This window comes from Mustelus asterias, chromosome 4 (genome assembly GCF_964213995.1).
Source record: "Mustelus asterias chromosome 4, sMusAst1.hap1.1, whole genome shotgun sequence".
Classification (NCBI taxonomy): domain Eukaryota; kingdom Metazoa; phylum Chordata; class Chondrichthyes; order Carcharhiniformes; family Triakidae; genus Mustelus; species Mustelus asterias.
The window spans coordinates 5,833,346-5,853,879 of NC_135804.1; positions in this window are offsets into that span (position 1 = coordinate 5,833,346).

Genomic DNA, 20,534 nt, shown 5'->3' on the forward strand with positions numbered 1-20,534 from the left:
TGCCTCTTCATCAGGTGAGTGGGAGTTGTGTTCACAAACAGGGCATATAAAGACACAAACTCAATTTACAAGATAATGGTTGGAATGCGAGTCTTTACAGGTAAACAAGTCTTAAAGGTACAGACAATGTGAGTGGAGAGAGGGTTAAGCACAGGTTAAAGAGATATAAATTGTCTCCAGCCAGGACAGTTAGTGAGATTTTGCAAGCCCAGGGAAGTCCTCATGAGGACGGCCTCAACCAGGATCTTGGGTTTATGTCACACTATCTGTAACCCCCACGATTTGCCTGGGCTTGCAACATCTCACTCCCTTTGGAGTGTTGGAGGGAACCGGAGCATCCAGAGGAAACCTACGTAGACATGGGGAGAACGTGCAAACCCCACACAGTCACCTGAGGCCGGAATTAGACCTGGGTCCCTGGCGCTGTGAGGCAGCCGTGCCATTCATTGTGCCATCATGCTGTCCTGTTTTGAGTTGTTAATAAAGCCTTGCCTCAAGACCACAAAATCTCATTTGTAGTGTCCGATGCAGGATTGTTCAGGAGGTTTCACCTTTTGATCAATGCTGTGTTTACTGATCACTTCTGAGGCAATCGCAAGGTCTGGAAGAATAATCAGCAATGACTCCTGACCCTGGTCATGGTCCATGGACTCATGCTGGAGATGCACATAGGGAATCATATGAACACCTGGTGAGGAAAGGATCATGTTGGATGTGCTGATTCCATGGTGAATGGCCTCATTGAGGCTCACACGTGTAAGGTACCTCAAAAAGGTTGGCTGCCAAGAAATCAAAATGCCAACAGGTGGAAAAGCTCAAGTTCAAGTTTATTTATTAGTGTCACAAGTAAGGCTTACATTAACACTGCAATGAAGTTACTGTGAAATTCCCCCAGTTGCCACACTCCGGTGCCTGTTCGGGTCACTGCACCTAACCAGCACGTCTTTCAGACTGTGGGAGAAAACCAGAGCACTCAGAGGAAACCCACGCAGACACGGGGAAAACGTGCAAGCTCCATACAGACAGTGACCCAAGCCAGGAATCGAACCCGGGTCCCTGGTGCTGTGAGGCAGCAGTGCTAACCACTGTGCCACCGTGCTGCCCATCGACTGTGAGGGTGGGATTCAAACCTGGGGCCCTAGATTACCAATCCAATGAGAATATCACTGCGCCACTGCCTCCGCACTGTTTGCAAGACCTTACTGTGTGCAAAATGATTGCTGCAATTTCCAACGTTACCTCAGTGGTTCATTGGCTGGAAGGCCCTTTACAGACCCCCTGGGGGGCCTATTCTCTTGTAGTTAATGAGCAAAAATATTCAAAGAGAATGACAAATCACTTTTTCTTTCACTGCCCCGTTGATATCCTTACCACATTCTCCTGAAGGTCCATCATTAACTTGTGAAGAGCCCCTGAGTTTGCACATTCCCCGGTGTCTGCATGGGTTTCCTCCGGGTGCTCTGGTTCCCTCCAAAGATGTGGTGGTTAGGTGCTTTGGCCATGCTAAATTGCCACTTAATGTCCCAAGCCTTCAGTAGATGAAGGAAAAGCCTGGTTGGAGTGGAGGAAAATGTTTTGCTGATGACCATTAGGATTGCTTTTAATGGATGGATATTAACTGCAATGTTTCATCAAATTATCTCCCGTCTCCAACTGCTACGCCACCTCACTCCCATGACTGGCTGCTCATGATGACCATTCTGAACACTTGTTGCCTTCCTGCATTAATTGGACAGACCTTTCCTTACACTGTTGAATAATTTTTGACTATCAATCACTGATCTTGCTCCGCCCCCAATGCTCTTGTAGTTAATGAGCAAAAATATTCAAAGAGAATGACAAATCTCTATTTTTTTTCATTGCCCCGTTGATATCTTTACCAAATTCTCCTGGAGGTCAATCATTAACTTGTGAAGAGCCCAGGACAATCCAGGAGGAGTGGGTAACCTGCTTCATCCAACGCACAATCTCCCAGAGTCTTCATTTCCATCTAAACCATATTCCTTCAATGATTATCTGTTGGAAGAAATCTGTTGCAAAGCAATGCTCAAGTAGACAAGTGCCAATTGTAGTTTGCTGGCTTTTCAATAATAGAGGAGGAAAGAATTTGTATCTTTAACTACCTTGGGGGGGCCGATAAAGGACTTTCCAGCCAATGAACCACTGAGGTAATGTTGGAAATTGCAGCAATCATTTTGCACACAGTAAGGTCTTGCAAACAGTGCGGAGGCAGTGGCGCAGTCATATTCTCATTGGATTGGTAATCTAGAGACCCAGGTTCATGTTCCAGGCTCCAGGGTTTGAATCCCACCCTGACAGATGGTGAAATTTTGAGTTCAATTTTTAAGAATGAGTCTGGAATTAAAAGCCTGCTGTCATGGTTATAAAAACCCACCGGGTTTACTGGGAAATGTGCCATCCTTGCCTGGTCTGCCTTACCTGGGACTCTGGGCCACAGCAATGTGGTTGACTCTTTCACAAAATGCATTCAGTTTATGGGCAGTTAAGAATGGACAATAAATTCTCGCCCATCCAGTGAAGTCCAGGTCGATTGAATAGAGAAAATAAATATGTTTTTAGTTGATGTTGGTCTTGGCATTTTTTTTTAATTCTTTCAATTTGATTTGATTTGATTTGATTGATATTGTCACATGTATTAGTATACAGTGAAAAGTATTGTTTCTTGCGCGCCAAACAGACAAAGCATACCTTTCATAGAGAAGGAAAGGGGGGAGTGTAGAATGTAGTGTTACAGTCATAGCTAGGGTGTAGAGAAAGATCAATTTAATGCGAGGTAGGTCCATTCAAAAATCTGGTGGCAGCAGGGAAGAAGCTGTTCTTGAGTCAGTTGGTACGTGACCTCAGGCTTTTATATCTTTTAGCTGACGGAAGAAGGTCGAAGAGAGAATGTCCGGGGTGTGTGGGGTCCTTAATTATGCTGGCTGCTTTGCCGAGGCAGTGGGAGGTGTAGACAGTGTCAATGGATGGGAGGCTGGTTTGAGTGATGGACTGGGCTTCTTTGTAGTTTCTTGCGGTCTTGGGCAGAGCAGGAGCCAAATCAAGCTGTGATACAACCAAAAAGAATGCTTTCCATGGTGCATCTGTAAAAGTGAGAATCATAGCGGACATGCCAAATTTCCTTAGTCTTCTGAGAAAGTAAGGCATTTATGAGCTTTCTGAACGATAGCATTGGCATGGGGGGGGGGGACCAGGACAGGTTGTTGGTGATCTGGACACTGAAAGACTTGAAGCTCGTGACAGTTTCTACTTTATCCCCATTGATGTAGACGGGGGCATATCCTTCACTGTGCTTGCTGAAGTCAATGACAATCTCCTTCGTTTGACATTGAGGGAGAGATTATTGTTGTCGCACCAGTTCACCAGATTCGCTATCTCATTCCTGTACTCTGTCTCGTCATTGTTTGAGATCCGACCCACTACAGTGGCGTCATCAGCAAACTTGAAAATCGAGTTGGAGAGGAATTTGGCCACACAGTCGTAGGTGTAAAAGGAGTATAGTAGGGGGCTGAGGTCTCAGCCTTGTGGGGCCCCGGTGTTGAGAATGATCATGGGAGGAGGTGTTGCTGCCTATCCTCACTGACTGCAGTCTATGGGTTAGGAAGTTCAGTGCCCAATTGTAGAGAGAGGAGCTGAGGCCGAGGCCTCGGAGTTTGGGGATGAGTTTCATAGGAATAATGGTGTTGAAGGCTGAGCTGTAGTCGATAAATAGGAGTCTGACGTAAGTGTTTTTGTTATCTCGGTGTTCCAGGGCCAGGGAAATGGCGTTTGCTGTGGACCTGTTGCGGCAATAGCTGAACTATAGTGGATCCAGGCAGTCTGGGAGGCCAGAATTGATTTGTGCCATGAGTAACCTTTCGAAGCACTTCATAATGATGGATGTCAGAGCCACTAGACACGAGCCATTTTGGCACGCTGCCTGACTTTTCTTTAATACTGGGATGATGGTCAACTTCTTGAAGCAGATAGGGACTTCAGATTGGTGTAAAGAGAGTTGAAGATGTCTGCGAATACCCCCGATAGCTAGTCCGCGCAGGACCTGAGAACTTGGCTGGGTACCCCATCCGGGCTAGTCGCTTTCCGTGGGTTCATACGATGTGGGGATTGCAAACAAGGTTGGCTTTTTAAATCCCATTCTTAACATCCTGAAAAGGTGCTGTTAGATGCCTTCTTGAACCACTGAAGTTCACCGGGTACAGGTACACCCACGTTACTGTCAGGAAGGTCTGTTGCCGAGGTCATTGGGAGAACATTGGAAGAAATTGCTTCAAAGAAACAATGAACCCCTTTGGAAGCACCAACATCAATGGCCAGGAGGAACTTATTACCTGTCATTCAGAATGGTGACAACAGATCCACCAAACTGCATCATATTTAAGAGTCCCAGCACCCTAATAATGAGGCAGAGCGTCGGCAGTAAAGGAAAAAAAAAGGAAGCAAACCCTGCACTCCAGATCCCACAATGTCATGGGACATCCTGCACGAGGTCCCCACAGATCAGTGGGTGAAAGATCGTCATTATCCATGGCAGAAACTCACTAACATGAGAAGATGTCATGAAACCATTGTCGATTGTCAGAAATCCCATCTGGTTCACTCATGTCCTTGGGGGAAGGAAATCTGCCGTCCTTACCTGGTCTGGCCGACATGTGATTCCAGAGCCACAGCAATGTGATTGATTCTCAACTACCCTCTGAAATGCCTTAGCAAGCCACTCAGTTCAAGGGCAATTAGGGATGGGCAACAATTGCTGGCCAAAAATGCGCAGGTTAGGCGGATTGGCCATGCTAAATTGCCCTTTAGTGTCCCAAGATGTGTAAGTTTGTAGAATCACAGAAGGAGGCAATAAATGCTGGCCAGCCAGTGACGCCATGTCCCACGAATCAATAATGTCATCCTGAAATCAAGGGACAGCCAACAATGATGGGAGAATTCTCTTCTTTCAATAATGCCATAAGATGCTTATAGTCAAACTGCGAGATGAGACGGTGCCTTGATTGAATGTATCTGCACTTCCAACAGTGCAACTCACCCTCACTGGACTGCCAACCTGGATCATGTGCTCAGGTCTCCAAAGCTTCGATCCACAGCATTCGAACTTCAAGGTAAGAGAGCAGAATGAAGGCTGACATCTCAATGCTGGACAAAAGTTGATGGAATCTCTGTGATTTTCACCAAGGTTAATGTGTGCTGAGCTCCATTCAGAAGCTTGATTGAGAGCGTTCGATTAGGAGAATGTCACAACTCGCAGCACAGCCCAATCACTCTCCTGTGATAAAAGAAATTCGCTGGCAGTTTAACACTTTATCAATGAATACTGAGGCTCAGCACTGGCTTAATTCAAGCAAGTTCCTCAGTTCCACATGCATGTATTGATTTGGGAATGAAAGTGCATATTAAATACTGACCATATTAAAAGCTGATTCTATCTGGGACCAATGATCTTGTTTGCAGTTTGATCAAAGGTACATAGACATTGGAAACTTCACTAATTGGATATGCGCATCTCTGTTCCCATTTAGTGGGGAGTTTGTAATGAGGATATTTTTTGCCTGGGACTATTATTCAACCCCTTCCTTGCTATTAACTCTACAATCCCCAATAACTTGCCTGCATTCTCTGCCTTTGCTGAGCTCACACTTGCACTGCCTGCATAATGACCCCTCAAGTCATACAATTATAGAAGGGTTACAGCACAAAAGAAAGCCATTCGGCCCATTCTGTTTGTGCTAGCTCTCCACAAGAACAACTCAACTGGAGCATTTCCCTGCCTTTTCCCACAGCTCTGCAGATCTTCCCTCTTCGGTTATTGACCGTTTCCCCTTTTGAAAATACAATTGATCCTGCCTCACAGGCAGTGGATTACAGGTCCTAACCACTCACTACATAAAAAAGATTCTTCCTCATGATGCAGTTGTTTGTTTTGCCAATTACCTTAAGCCAGTGTCCTCTGGTTGTCAATTCTTCTGCCAGCGAGAACAGTTTCTCCCTATCAACTCCACCCAGACCCCTCATGATTTAGAATACCCCCGTCAATCTCCTTTCAAACTTCCTTTCTCCAAGGAGAACAGTCCCAACCTCTCCAATCGATCTTGGTAACTGAAGCCCCCCATCCCTGAAATCTTTCTTGCATCACCTTTAATACTTTCTAAACTGTGTGCCCAGTGGGCACAGTGACTCAGTGGTTAGCACTGCTGCCTCACAGCTCCAGGGAGCTGGGTTCAATTCCAGCCTTGGATGACTGTCTGTGTGGAGTTTGTACGTTCTCCCCGTGTCTGCGTGGGTTTCTTCTGAGTGCTCCGGTTTCCTCCCACTGTACAAAGATGTGCAGATTAGGTGGATTGGCCATGCAAAGGTGCCCTTTAATGTCCAAAGATGTGTCGATTAGGTGAATTAGCCACAGTAAATGTCTGGGGTTACAGGGATAGGGCGGGGAAGAGGCCTGGGTGGGACACTCTGTCAGAGAGTTGGTGCCTACTCGATGGGGGGAGGATCTTGTTGAAACCTACACGATACTGCGAGGCCTGGATAGAGTGGACGTGGAAAGGATGTTTCCACTGGTAGGGAAAACTAGATGTGGAGATGCCGGCATTGGACTGGGGTAAACACAGCAAGATGTCTCACAACACCAGGTTAAAGTCCAACAGGTATATTTGGTAGCAAAAGCCACTAGCTTTCGGAGCACTCGCTGCTCCTTCATCAGGTGAGTGAGAGTTCTGTTCACAAATAGGGCATATAAAGACACAAACTCAATTTACAAAATAATGGTTGGAATGCGAGTCTTTACAAGTAATCAAGTCTCAAAGGTACAGACAATGTGAGTGGAGTGAGCATTAAGCACAGGTTAAAGAGATGTGTATTGTCTCCAGACAGGGCAGTTAATGAGATTTTGCAAGCCCAGGCAAGTAGTGGGGATTACAGATAGTGTGACATGAACCCAAGATCCCGGTTGAGGCCGTCCTCATCTGTGCGGAACTTGGCAATCAGTCTCTGCTCAGTGATTCTGCGTTGTCGTGTGTCGTGAAGGCTGCCTTGGAGAACGCTTACCCGAAGATCAGAAGCCGAATGCCTGACTGCTGAAGTGCTCCCCAACAGGAAGAGAACACTCTTGCCTGGTGATTGGCGAGCGGTGTTCATTCATCCGTTGTCGTAGCGTCTGCATGGTCTCCCCAATGTACCATGCCTCGGGACATCCTTTCCTGCAGCATATCAGGTAGACAACGTTGGCCGAATTGCAAGAGTATGTACCATGTACCTGTCGATCGATCAACAGTTCCGATGTGCCACAGTGAAAAACCGCACCAACCTCCTTAGAAGACAAACACGGCACAGAGCGGACAGAGTACCCTTCGTCATCCAGTACTTCCCCTGAGTGGAGAAGCTACGACATCTTCTCCAGAGCCTTCAACATGTCATTGATGAAGACGAACATCTCATCAAGGCCATCCCCACACCCCCACTTCTTGCCTTCAAACAACCGCACAACCTCAAACAGACCATTGTCCGCAGCAAACTACCCAGCCTTCAGGAGAACAGTGACCACGACACCACACAACCCTGCCACAGCAACCTCTGCAAGACGTGCCAGATCATCGACACGGATGCCATCAGCTCACGTGAGAACACCATCCACCTGGTACACGGTACATACTCTTGCAATTCGGCCAACGTTGTCTACCTGATATGCTGCAGGAAAGGATGTCCCGAGGCATGGTACATTGGGGAGACCATGCAGACGCTACGACAACGGATGAATGAACACCGCTCGCCAATCACCAGGCAAGAGTGTTCTCTTCCTGTTGGGGAACACTTCAGCAGTCAGGCATTCGGCTTCTGATCTTCGGGTAAGCGTTCTCCAAGGCAGCCTTCACGACACACGACAACGCAGAATCGCTGAGCAGAGACTGATTGCCAAGTTCCGCACAGATGAGGACGGCCTCAACCGGGATCTTGGGTTCATGTCACACTATCTGTAATCCCCACTACTTGCCTGGGCTTGCAAAATCTCATTAACTGTCCTGTCTGGAGACAATACACATCTCTTTAACCTGTGCTTAATGCTCACTCCACTCACATTGTCTGTACCTTTGAGACTTGATTACCTGTAAAGACTCGCATTCCAACCATTATTTTGTAAATTGAGTTTGTGTCTTTATATGCCCTATTTGTGAACAGAACTCCCACTCACCTGACGAAGGAGCAGCGAGCGCTCCGAAAGCCAGTGGCTTTTGCTACCAAATAAGCCTGTTGAACTTTAACCTGGTGTTGTGAGACATCTTACAGGGAAAACTAGAACCAGAGGGCACAACCTCAGGCTAAAGGGACGATCCTTTAAAACAGAGACGAGGAGAAATTTCTTCAGCCAGAGGGTGGCGAATCTGTGGAACTCTTTGCCGCAGAAGGCTGTGGAGGCCAGGCCATTCAGTGTCTTTAAGACAGAGATAGAGAGGTTCTTGATTAATAAGGGGATCAGGGGTTATGGGAAAAAGGCAGAATGGGGATGAGAAAAAAATCAGCCATGATTGAATGGCGGAGCAGACTCGATGGGCCGAGTAGCCTAATTCTGCTCCTATGTCTTATGGTCTTGTGGTCTTATTGGCTATGGCCTCTTCTGCACTGTCGGGATTCTATGATCTAACTAGACTCAATATTCCAATCCACTTAAGCCACTCACTCTATTGATCCCTCACTTTTTTCAACATTCCGAGGTGCCCATATCCTCAATGTCCCGATTGTGAATACACTGTGTCACTCTGAAAACAGCATGGATCTGAAAGGAGCTTCATCAGCCACAATTTAACTCCCTTCCAAACATGATCTGGAGAGGTAGAAAATGAAACAAAATCCACATCAAAGCAATATAGAGGTCAAGAAATCCATCGGCATTGCATTCTTGTTTTCGATGTGACCATTCTGGGGTCAGGCACCAATTTCAGGGGGTCTTCAGGCATCCTGAGCATTGCCTGAATGGAAGCAATTTAGGACCCATCTGTAATGTTGGTCTTTGGCAGCCAGCACCTGATTTGCCCATTTCATTCACACTTTCCAAAGTGAACCAACTCCTCCAACAGAGGAAGGAAATCAGCAGAAGATAAAACAAGTCACATCTCAGAGATGATAAACTAATCAGACTCCTCCAGACAGGTGCTTTGGGAACATAACAAAGCATTTACAAGCACAGCAGGTGTTAACTTTAAACTGAAAATAAAATCTAGAGCTGATAGATAATGATATAGAGGTGGAATGTTCTCAGGGAGTTTACCATTGAAACATCAGGTTGGACCAGCTGTTTCACTAATGTGCCAATGTTTATCCACTGATTTTGCTGTGTGGTTTGCTTTCTGATGGTGGATCCAGATACATAACAACACCTCCCTTCTCCACAAAGTCTGCCTACTCTTTTAAGCTGGGAAAAACATGTGTGACCTTGCCTGGAAACAAGGGATTTGTCATAATGACAGAAGCTGGAAGGATAAATTCAGTGAATCCATGGCAGTAAGTAACCATAGTCCTTGATGACTATAGGCTGCTGTCTGCTTTGAGGGGGAGAGCTGACTGGTGATGATTTAACCTGAGAATCACCACACTTCAAGTGAGAAGCAAAGGTGAGTCTTCATGACTAACTGAAGCCAGTACAGGAATTGAACTTGTGCTGTGGACATCGCTCTGTATTATGAACCAGAGGTCTAATCAACTGAGCCAAACCATTTGATTGGATAAAAGACCACATTGTTTTTAAAGTTTATTTATTAGTCACAAGTAGGCTTGCATTAATGCTGCAATGAAGTTATTGTGAAAATGGGGACACTGAGGGAGAATTTAACACGACCAATGCACCCAACCAGCACATCTTTCGGGCTGTGGGAGGAAACCCGAGCACTTGGAGCAAACCCGCGCAGACATGGGGAGAATGTGAAACTCCTCCACAGATAGTGCCCAAGCTAGGAATCGAACCCAGGCCCCTGGCACTGTGAGGCAGCAGTGCCAACTGTGCCTCACAGTGGACGGGATTTTACGGCCTTGCTCATCCCAAAATCGTAAAATCTCACCCGAGGTCAATGGACGTTCCCATGCTCCGCCCCTCACCCGCTCCAATTCCCATGGTGGTTGGGATGGTAAAATTCGCCCCAGTGTGTCTACATAGAGGGGGTAACTCCATTAGATTGTTAATGATATTCTTAACCTACAATTGCATGGTTCGGGCCATTAGAATCATAAGAAGCATAAGAACCCAGAGCAGGAGTGGGCAATTCAGACCCTCGAGCCTGCTCTGCCATTTCATACGATCATGGCTTTCTCACCCAATTCTGAGTCCACAGGTTCTTCCACAGTGGGGGCATGTTGTTGTGTGGTGGGGGAGTGGAATTCACACCCTTGGGTTGGCTTCCCTCTCTGCCCTCTGCTGCTGCCGTTCTCCCTCGCTGTCACATTTCTGAGCCTCGAAGCAGCTTGTCCCTTGATGGACCAGGCGGAACTCTTCTCCCAAAAGTGTTGTCCCCTGTGGGAAAACAGCTGAGATTCCTGTTGGGTGGTTTGGGACGATTCAGATCACAAATCACTCACACTTGGAATTTGTTTTGGAGTCTGGGGTGATTCTCGTTGAATTCTCTCACATTTGGAATGTTTTTGGAGGCTGGCTCCTTGGAGATCAGGAGGCCAATTTTAAAGGATGTCCCATATCCAGACAACCTTACAAACCCAGCCCCATATAATCATAGAATCCCCACAGTGCAGAAAGAGGCCATTTAGCCCATCGCGTCTGCACCGACAACAATCCCAGCCAGACCCTATCCCCGTAACCCCACGTGTTTACCCTGCTAATCCCCCTGACACTAAGGGGCAATTTAGCATGGCCAATCCATGAGCAGTCTGGGAATGGAGGGATACAAACGATTGGTCTAGTTGGACCAAGGAGCGGCACAGGCTTGGAGGGCCGAAGGACCTGTTTCCTGTGCTGTACTGTTCTTTGTTCTTTGTTCTAACCCACACATCTGTGGGAGGAGACTGGAGCACCTGTGGAGGAAACCCACATAGACACGGGGACAATGTGCAAACTCCGCACAGTCACCCAAGGCTGGAATTGAACCCGGGTCCCTGGAGCTGTGAGGGCTGCAGTGCTAACCACTGTGCCAGTCACCAGAATTTTAAAATTCTCATTCTTATTTTGGAACCCCTCTGTGGCCTCACTCACCTCTGTCACCTCCTCTTGCCTGTTACCCCTCCAAGGTCTCCCCAATTCTTCAAAGTTAAAGTTTATTTATTAGTCACAAGTAAGGTTTACACTAACACTGCAATGAAGTTACTGTGAAATTCCCCTTGTCGCCACATTCCAGTGCCTGTTCGGGCCAATGCACCTAACCAGCACATCTTCCAGACTGTGGGAAGGAGGAAACCCACGCAGACACGGGGAGAACATTCAAATTCCACGCAGACAGTGACCCAAGCCAGGAATTGAACCTGGGACCCTGGCACTGTGAGGCAGCAGTGCTAACCATTGTGCCACCGTGTACATCTCTGATTTTAATTGCTCCACTCGTGGCCAGATCCAAAGCGCTGGAATTTTTGCATAACCTTCTTTGTGGCTCCACTTTCTTCTTCCCCTTTGAGACATTTATTAACACCCACCTCTCACCGAAGTTTGGTCAACCACTCTGACACCACCGTCTGTGGCTCAGTGTCAATCATTGTTGATAATCATAGAGTCATAGAATCCTTCCAGTGCAGAATGAGGCCATTCAACTTATCGAGTCTGTTCCGACTCTCCGACAGAGAAGTTTACCCAGGCCCTGTCCCTGTAACCCTACTAATCTACACATCCTGGGGCACTAAGGCGCATTTTAGCATGGCCAATCCACCTCACCCACACATCTTTGGACTGTGGGAGGAAACCGGAGCACCCAAATAAACTCATGCAGACACGGGGAGAATGTGCAAATTCTGCACAGACTGTGACCCAAGGCTGGAATTGAACCCGGGTTCCTGGCGCTGTGAGGTAGCAGTGCTAACCACTGTGCCACTGGTGTATGGGCACAGGAGAAGGCACTTTAGTTCCCAAAGTGCTCTGGGATGGTTTATTACATTAGGAAGGCTCTGCCAATTGCCATTGTTATGCTGTCCACCCCATGTTCCGGCGACATTAAAACCAGTGCTTCTGCTATAGGCAATAGGAGATCCGATTCACAAGCGTTGCAGCCGCAAACATTTCCTGGTTAACCACCTCAGATGGAAATTTGGGAGACCTGCAGAGGCGGGAGCAGGAGTCATAGAGTCATAGAGGTTTACAGCATGGAAACAGGCCCCTCAGCCCAACTTGTCCATGCCACCCTTATTTTTTTTTAAATACGTAAGCTAATCCCAATTGCCCGCATTTGGCCCATATCCCTCGATACCCATCTTATTCATGTAACTATCTAAATGCTTTTTAAAAGATAAAATTGTACCCGCCTCTACTACTACCTCTGGCAGCTTGTTCCAGACACTCACCACCCTCTGTGTGAAAAAATTGCCCCTCTGGACACTTTTGTATCTCTCCCCTCTCATCTTAAACCTATGCCCTCTAGTTTTAAACTCCCCTACCTTCGGGAAAAGATATTGACTATCTACCTTGTCTATGCCCCTCATTATTTTATAGACCTCTATAAGGTCACCCTCTGACTCCTACGCTCCAGAGAAAAAAGTCCCAGTCTATTCAGCCTCTCTTGAGAACTCAATCCATCAAGTTCCGGTAGCATCCTAGTAAATCTTTTCTGCACTCTTTCTAGTTTAATAATCATAGAAATCATAGAAATCATCATAGAAACCCTACAGTGCAGAAGGAGGCCATTCGGCCCATCGAGTCTGCACCGACCACAATCCCACCCAGGCCCTACCCCCACATATTTTACCCGCTAATCCCTCTAACCTATGCATCTCAGGACTCTAAGGGGCAATTTTTATCCTGGCCAATCAACCTAACCCGCACATCTTTGGACTGTGGGAGGAAACCGGAGCACCCGGAGGAAACCCACGCAGACACGAGGAGAATGTGCAAACTCCACACAGACAAATAATATCCTTTCTATACTAGGATGACCAGAACTGCACACAGTATTCCAAGTGTGGCCTTACCAATGTCTTGTACAACTTCAACAAGATGTCCCAACTCCTGTATTCAATGTTCTGACCAATGAAACCAAGCATGCTGAATGCCTTCTTCACCACTCTGTCCACCTGTGACTCCACTTTCAAGGAGCTATGAACATGTAACCATAGATCTCTTTGTTCTGTAACTCTCCCCAACGCCCTACCATTAACTGAGTAAGTCCTGCCCTGGTTCAATCTATCAAAATGCATCACCTCGCATTTATCTAAATTAAACTCCATCTGCCATTCGTCAGCCCACTGGCCCAATTGATCAAGATCCCGCTGCAATTGGAGATAACCTTCCTCACTGTCCACCATGCCACCAATCTTGGTGTCATCTGCAAACTTACTAACCATGCTTCTATATTCTCATCCAAATCATTAATATAAATGACAAATAACAGTAGGCCCACCACTGATCCCTGAGGCACACCGCTGGTCACAGGCCTCCAGTTTGAAAAACAATTCTCCACAACCACCCTCTGACTTCTGTCAAGAAGCAAATTTTGTATCCATTTAGATACCTCACTCTGGATGCCGTGAGATTTAACCATATGCAACAACCTACCATGCGGTACCTTGTCAAAGGCCTTGCTAAAGTCCATGTAGACAACATCAACTGCACTGCCCTCATCTACCTTCTTGGTTACCCCTTCAAAAAACTCAATTAAATTTGTCAGACATGATTTTCCACTCACAAAGCCATGCTGACTGTCCCTAATCAGTCCTTGCATCTCTAAATGCCTGTAGAACCTGTCTCTCAAAATGCCTTCCAACAATTTACCCACCAGAGATGTGAGGCTAACTGGCCTGTAGTTCCCAGGCTTTTCCCTGCAGCCCTTTTTAAACAAAGGCACAACATTTGCCACTCTCCAATCTTCAGGCACCTCACCCTTGACCATCGATGATTCAAATATCTCGGCTAGGGAAGCCGCAATTTCCTCCCTCGCCTCCCACAATGTCCTGGGATATACCTCATCAGGTCCTACAGATTTATCTACTTTGATGCACTTTAAGACTTCCAGCACCTCCTTCTCTGTAATATGTACACTCCTCAAGACATCAATATTTAATTCCCCAAGTTCCCTAACATCCATGCTTTTCTCAACAGTAAATACTGATGAGAAATATTCATTTAGGATTTCACCCATCTCTTGTGGATCCGCACATAGATGAGCTTGTTGATCCTTAAGAGGCCCTACTCTCTCCCTTGTTACTCTTTTGCCCTTTATGTATTTTTACTCTTTTGCCCTTTATGTATGAGGAAAATGGAAATATTGCCGTCGGATGGGTGGGTCAGTTGAAGTGTCTCCACCTCTTTCCAATCTCACTAGAGACAAAGGAGCAAGTGGCGGGTAGCTAATTGGTGCCAACTGAGTGGATGTTTTGGGGTCATATTGGGAGACACTGCTGGGATCTTTCTCACAGTGGATGGGCCTCAGGTTTTAGGTGAATACTGACAGACCCGTGGAGGTGACCTCCCTAGTGCTGATCAGAGGGCCAGTGTAGCCTGCTGTACTTAGAATCCTGCAGTGCAGAAGGAGGCCATTTGGCCCATCGAGGGTGCACAGGCCACAATCCCACTCAGGCCCTATGCCCATAATCCCATGCATTTACCCTAGTTAGTGCCCCTGACACTAAGGGGCAATTTAGCATGGCCAATCAACCTAACCCGCACATCTTTTGACTGTGGGAGGAAACCGGGGCACCCGGAGGAAACCCACACAGACACGGGGAGAACATGCAAACTCCACACAGACCGTGATCCAAACCGGGAATTGAACCCGGGTCCCTGGTGCTGTGAGGCAGCAATGCTAACCACTATGCCACCATGCCACTCTATTATTCTCCTGCTGCCCGTGCACTGATAACTAGAAGACTGATCACAGCCCACATGTGTAGAGGTCTCCCTCTCTACAATGTGGCCACAAAGAATTTTAATAAGTTCAGAACCATTCTGAGGGAAACTCCAACTTGAGGTACTCTCGGATTCTCCTCCCTACCGCTGCAGTGCCCACATACCTCTCCCAGTTGGGATGTCCTCAGGGCTTTGGCATCCCCTCCTCCCCCGACCAGCATTGGGTGAGCCGGACAGCTATTCTTAGCTGGATGGTGTTCCCAGAGACGGCCTCTTTATTGGTTGCCTCTGGTAAGATTGTGCAGTTGGACGACCAAGCATCATGGGCAGGGTTGGGATCTGTGGGCGGCACAGTGGCATGGTGGTGCAGTGGTTAGCACTGCTGCCTCACAGTGCCAGGGACCTGGGTTCGATTCTCGGCTTGGGTCACTGTCTGTGCGGAGTTTGCACGTTCTCCCCGTGTCTGCGTGGGTTTCCTCCGGGTGCTCCGGTTTCCTCCCAAAGACATGCTGGTTAGGTGGATTGGCCGTGCTAAATTCTCCCTCAGTGTAAAGTTAAAGTTTATTTATTAGTCGTAAGTAAGGCTCACATTAACACTGCAATTAAGTTACTGTGAAATTCCCCTAGTCGCCGCAGTCCAGTGCCTGTTCAGGTCAATGCACCCTAACCAGCATGTCTTTCAGAATGTGGGAGGAAACTGGAGGAAACCCACGCAGACACAGGGAGAACGTGCAAACTCCACACAGTGACCCAAGCTGGGAATTGGACCTGGAGCCCTGGCGCTGTGAAGCAGTAGTGCTAACCACTGCGCTACCATGTACCTGAACAAGCGCTGGAGTGTGGTGACGAGGGGATTTTCACAGTAACTTCATTGCAGTGTTAATGCAAGCCAGCTTGTGACACTAACAAATAAATTTTAAACCTGCTTTTGGTCCCGACTTCTGAGACTCAAAGGAAGGAAAGATTTCTCTCACAAATTCACATGTCCTCATTCATAATGTGAATTTGTCATCCTGTCATTGCAACCTCTCCACAGCCCAGGCGACAGCACATACACGTATCGAATACAATTGTTCCCCCTCTATCACTAGCTGCTGGATAAAGCCCTGACAACAATACCAGCGGAGAACGGCACATCATGTCAATGGTACGATAGGTTTCACAGCAGATATTCTTCCACTTACACAGAAGCTGACATTTACTGCCTCACAAAGAAGGTTAGCAGCTTTGTGTTTCCAGATGTCACACTGCTCACTCACGCTTGTCAAAGTACACACACAGCCACAATGAAAGTCAACACAGGACAGCTGTTTAATGGAGAGATTTTGTGTGCTCGGGGAAAAAAAAATCTACTTTTGTGTGGCTGATTAGAGAGATGAGCTTTCTCAGCGTGTGACTGGCCATTTAAGATATGCCCATCTTCCAAATTAGCATTCGCCTCACACTGGCTCCAAGCGGGATGACTGTGCGGGGTGCGGGGGGGAGGGCGGGGGGGGGGAAGGGGGTGGGGGGGCGGGGGGGAGGTCGGGGGGGGGGGGGGCAATCATCCAGCCCGCAGCAATCTTACATATTTCTTTACATATCTACGCAATCTAAAGGGCTGACATTGGCTACGATGTGCTTCAGTCGCACATCTCCACTACCCCCCCACCCCGCCCCATCACCATTGGGGGTTCAGATGATGAGCTGATGCCAGCTATTCGGCCACAAGGGGAATCACAGCTTTAAGGGCGGCACTGTGGCAGAGTGGTTCGCACTGCTGCCTCATAGCTCCAGGGACCCGGGTTCAATATTGGCCTCTGGTCACTATCTGTGCGGAGTTTGCGCATTCTCCTCGTGTCTGTGTGGTTTTCCTCCGGATGCTCCGGTTTCCCCCCACAGTCCAAAGATGTGCGGTTTAGGTGGATTGGCCATGCTAAATTGCCCCTTCGTGTCAGAAGGATGAACCCAGGGTAAATATGTGGGGTTGCGGGGATAGGTGAGATTATTTTTGACGCAGACTTGGTGGGTCGAATGGCCTCCTTCTGCGCTGCAGGGATTCAACGATTCTAAGCTCAGCACAATCCTGTCCTCAGCCGTTAACCGGACATGTAGCATTGTACTTTCCTCCAGAGGATTGTCAATTGAACACTGGGTGATTTTTTTTGGTAATAGTTTCTATCTCCTGGCTGCGACACTGAGGGTGATGGCAGTAACACACTGAATCCAGCTCCGGACTGGACAGTGAATTTAGTGACTGGACCCTGACTTTCTTGCCTATTTGCCTATGAAGTATCATCAGTGGCTAGCAACCTCACACCTGAGGTAGAAAGTTGTGGGTTCCAGTTCAACATCGGAGGCCGAAAATAAAAACTGGAAAGATTCAGCAAGATTGCTTCTGATCTTTCACTTCAACTCCAACTTCCCGCACAATCCACATATTCCTTCATTCCCTTAGGCCCCCAAAATTTACTGACCTCCACCTTTGACGTAGACCATAAGATATAGGAGCAGAGTTGGGCCCACTGAGTCTGCTGCACCATTCATTCATGCCTGATAAGTTTCTCAACCCCATTCTCCTGCCTTTTCCCCGTAACCTTTGATCCCCTCACCGATCAAGAAGCTATCTATCTCTGTCTTAAAGACACTCAATGACCTGGCCTCCACAGCCTTCTGCGGCAATGAATTCCACAGATTCCCCACCCTCTGGCTGAAGGAGTTCCTCCTCATCTCGGTTCTCAACCACTGAGCATTGACCCCTTCTTCTTTAACTCTGACCCTGTGCTCTCACCTCCCAAGCCCAGGGAAATATTTTCCCAGCATCTAGCCTGCCAAGCCCCTGACGAATTGTGTGTGTTGCAGATTGCATCACCTCTCATTTTTCTAAACTCCAGTTAAAAACAGTCTAACGACATGGATAAAGTAGACATGGAGCGGATGCTTCTGCTGGTGGCACATTCTAGGGTGAGAGGTCATCGTCTTAGGATAAGGGGCAGCAAACAGAGTTGAGGAGAAACTACTTCTCCCAAAGGGTTGTGAATTTGTGGAATTCGCAACCCCAAAGTGTGTGGATGCAGGGACAGTGAGTAAATTTAAGGAGGAGTTAGACAGATTTTTAATTGGTAATGGGTTGAAGGGTTATGGGGAGAAGGCAGGAAAATGGGGATGAGGAGCATATCAGCCATGATCGAATGGCAGAGCGGACTCAATGGGCCGAATGGCCTAATTCGTCTTCGACATCTTATGAATTTATGAACTTATAATCCGAATATTACTCCAGAAACTCAGCTCATGTTCTGGGCACCGGGTTCGATTCCCATGTCCCATATCCCACCACATCAGATGATGGAAATTGAATTCAATTTTTTAAAAATCTGGAATTAAGAATCTACTGATGACCATGAAACCATTGTTGATTGTTGGAAAAATCCATCTGGTTCACTAATGTCCTTTAGGGAAGGAAATCTGCCGTCCTTACCTGGTCCGACCGACATGTGACTCCAGAGTCATAGCAATGTGGTTGACTCTCAACTGCGCTCTGAACAAGGGCAACTGGGGATGGACAATAAATGCTGTCCAGCAAGCAACACCCATGTCCCATGAATAAAACAAAATCCACCCACATCCCATGGAAAATTGTCTAATCCTAGAAACTGGACCCATGAACTTTGATCGCACTGGCTCTAGGGAAAGCATGCCCTTCCTTAGGTAAGGAGACAATGCTCCAGGTGTGGCCTCACCAATACCCTGACAGCAACACTTGATTCAGGCTGAACGTCCTTGTGCAGGACTGGGTGAGTGCTGCAGTGTCCGAGGTGCTGTCTATGTGAAACATCTCCCTCTCCAGACACTGTTAGCAGAAGAGCAGGGAGTTGAATCTGGTTCCCAGACCCATACAACCAACATCACTTTTTAAAAAAAATAATCCAGTCGTTATCTCATTGCAGTTTGTTGGATCATGTCTTGTGCAAACTGGCCACTGTGTTTTCTGTGTTACAGAAGTGGCGCTATTTCAGAAGTATTTAATTGCTTGTAAATGATAAGGGAAGAATTGAGAGGCGCCATTGAATTGAAGCCCTTTCCCTTTTTACTGGGCGATAATAAAAGATTAACCGGCAAGATAAACAGCGCTTACAGAAATCATCTCAACCCTGAACTCGTCATAACCAAAAAGAGCTATAATAGGATCATGCACAACTGGAGGAAGAACCTACCTCCCCCTTTTATCGCTGTAAGTAATTGTTCTGTGGCAGTCTGTTTCTAAGGTATGGGATAGAATTTCAGGCCACGTCAAGGCCAGGGAGGAGGGGGAGGGAAGGGTGGCGGCTGAGCAGAAAAATGCGGCCAGCTGTTCAAAAGACGTTGACTTCAGTGGGACTGGAAAATCCGGCCGGCAAGAGGGACCGGAAAATTCCACCCATGGAGACCAGGGTGAGTTATGTTCCAGAAGCTGCATTATTTTCAGGCCTGCCCTAGGGCAGGATGGAGGTCAGTGGGGATTAGTGAGTGTGTGTCTGTTTGGGGGAGGTGGGGGAGATGGGGGGGGGGGGGGGGGTGGGGGGGAATGGGGGTGTGTCAGTGGTGGCCTGGGCAGCATCGGTAAGAGGATGCCGCTCCGACCGGCGGACATTTTGGTGACGTGTTGGGGTCTGGGAAGGCCGCTGATTCCGTCGAGGTGGACAGGCAGATTGGCTCATTAAGAATCATAGAATCATCAAATCCCTGGAACAGAACAAGTACATGGTTAAAAGTGATCTTCGGAAGTTGACTGGGGTTTCCCTATTGGCTGCCAGTTTCTGACTCGAAGACAAGGCTGCAGATCACCTGTTTGGAGGTGGGCGCTCAGCACTGCCTATCTGGGTGTGGGTGCAATCAAAGTCCACCCTGTCGAGGGGCTCCCCCTCATCTCTGCTCACTGTGGCTTCTTTTACAGTTGTTTTTAAGAAGTGATTGAGAAAGCACCTCCTTGTATGGTTAATAATCTCATATCAGTCAGAAGATCCTCTGAAACTGGAAGGTCTCTGATTGACCCCCCAAAGTCTGAGAGCCTACTGCCATTAAATGGACAGGAAACTCACCTGCATGCCAAAAACAGGTTCACTCACTTGAAAACCTTAACATGAATCAGATTCCCCGAGGAGGTGGGATTCGGACCTGAAAACAAACTTCAGGGCAAAGGTTCAGCTCCAAGTATCCACCAATCTTAAACATGGTGGAGGCACGAACAGGGGACCAAGACTCTGTACTAAGATAGAACCCTGGCTTACACCTTAGACCAGGAAGGTATCAGAAAGTGTGCCCATGTTGTGCAAAAACACTGATCACAGTTAGGTTGGTCAGAGGAATTCAATAATCAATCTTGAAATTAAAGTCCAGAGGGGTATTGTTTGAAGCTAACAATAAAGGTCAGTGTAGAACAGACACTGTGAAGGTGGTAGCCATGTGAGTTATGGAACAAAGGGAGAGGAGTACTTCATTCAGCCCCTCCAGGTCGAAAGCTTCAGGTTTTTAGGTGTCCAGATCACCAACAACATGTCCTGGTCCCCCCATGCCGACA